Source organism: Sceloporus undulatus, chromosome 1 (genome assembly GCF_019175285.1).
Source record: "Sceloporus undulatus isolate JIND9_A2432 ecotype Alabama chromosome 1, SceUnd_v1.1, whole genome shotgun sequence".
Classification (NCBI taxonomy): domain Eukaryota; kingdom Metazoa; phylum Chordata; class Lepidosauria; order Squamata; family Phrynosomatidae; genus Sceloporus; species Sceloporus undulatus.
The window spans coordinates 196,097,362-196,098,967 of NC_056522.1; positions in this window are offsets into that span (position 1 = coordinate 196,097,362).

Genomic DNA, 1,606 nt, shown 5'->3' on the forward strand with positions numbered 1-1,606 from the left:
CATTTTATCCCTCCCCCCTTTTGATGTCCATGAATAATTGAGACCGCAGACTACAAGTCTGCTAATCAGGAGGGACGACTGTACTTTGTGATTCTTGCATGGCAGGGAGTTGGACTGGGTGGTCCTTGCTTCCAACTCTGATTCTTTGATTCTAGGTGGAGGTCAATGAACTGTAAGAAATAAGAGATTATCCTGGCCTCAAAAGATATTTCTAGACTTGCTCTAGTCTCAGCAGGCTCTCAGCAAATGTGTTTTTGTCTTTCATAGCATTTTGATAACCAGAAGGGGTAGAAAACTAGGTCTAAATCCAGTTGTTAGTTAGAATAGACCCATTAAATCAATAAGAATACACCTATTAAATAAATGGTTATTACATAAGTGTTGCCTTACGAAGTTCCTATTATAGAGTGGATCCATTCTAGCTGGGATTAACAGTTGGATTTAAACCCTTGGTGTTTAAAACAATTAGAGAAGAGAAATTAAATCTGGGATTATCTTGAATCTAGTATTGTCTTGCACTTCTCTGTGTGTAGGATATATTTCCCCATTAATTTTAGCATTGATTTGAGAAAGATTGTCTCTTCATAGTGTTTAGCAGAAATGTTGGTGTCCACTGAATAGCCATCAAAGCTTTGATTTTGGGTGTATTGTATGTACTTCAGGACTTTTTACTGGGGCCATTATTTTGCCCAGTTTTGGAGAAGAAGCACATTCAGTCTTACTGTGCTGTTTTAAATGACACATTGACTCTTGGGTAGGGGGGTCTGACTTTCGTATGGTATACGTAATACCAACTTCCCTGGAAGATCTTTCCACTATGTTTTGTATCTAATATCAGAGAGCTGTCCCTAATACTCCTCAAGGCTAAAATAGATTTACTGTGGCAGTACTATAGTTGTGTTTACTGATAGTCTGGTTGAAGAGTTTATAGCAGAGAAGAAATTTTGTTGGAATGCACTGGTTGTTAATAATGGAACAGTTCAGCAAAATTTCTGTAGTTGAAAAAGGACTGTTCACAGTGGGAATTGTTCCAGTCTTAAAGCCAGCCCATAACATCCGAGGTCAGGGAAAGTAGCCAAGTGATAGGAGTTCTGTTCCTAACAGAGTTCAGTTGGATTCCTTTTATATCCACTGTCCCTTTGAAGATGTTCCTTAATTCCATAGTTAACCATTTCATCTAAATATCCATTTAGATGACAGTTAAGGAGTGGCTGAAAGCTGGAATGTGAAGCCACAGGCTGGCTTGGATGCAACATCCAAGCATTATTAAGATTTCTGGTCCAAAATATTCTACAGATTTCTGAATGTATTTCTTACACAGGCATTATTTGTAAATTAGATAGAACAAGATAGACAGTGATAGAGTAGCCTTAGAGTCGTTGTAAGTCAGAAATGACATACAACAACAATAAAAGTTTTTCTCATCTCCCAGAAATGTATTTTTTCCCCTTTGGGCTAAATAGACAGGCAAAAAGAGGTGCTTTCAGGCTGACTTGAAGGTGTGGTGTTTAGATGACACATGCCTTGAAGCTAGCAGGAAAGTGTGCCTTATGCAGAGAAAATCCGTTTCAAAACGAAGCAGCTTTTCCCCACTTCTTCCTAGCTT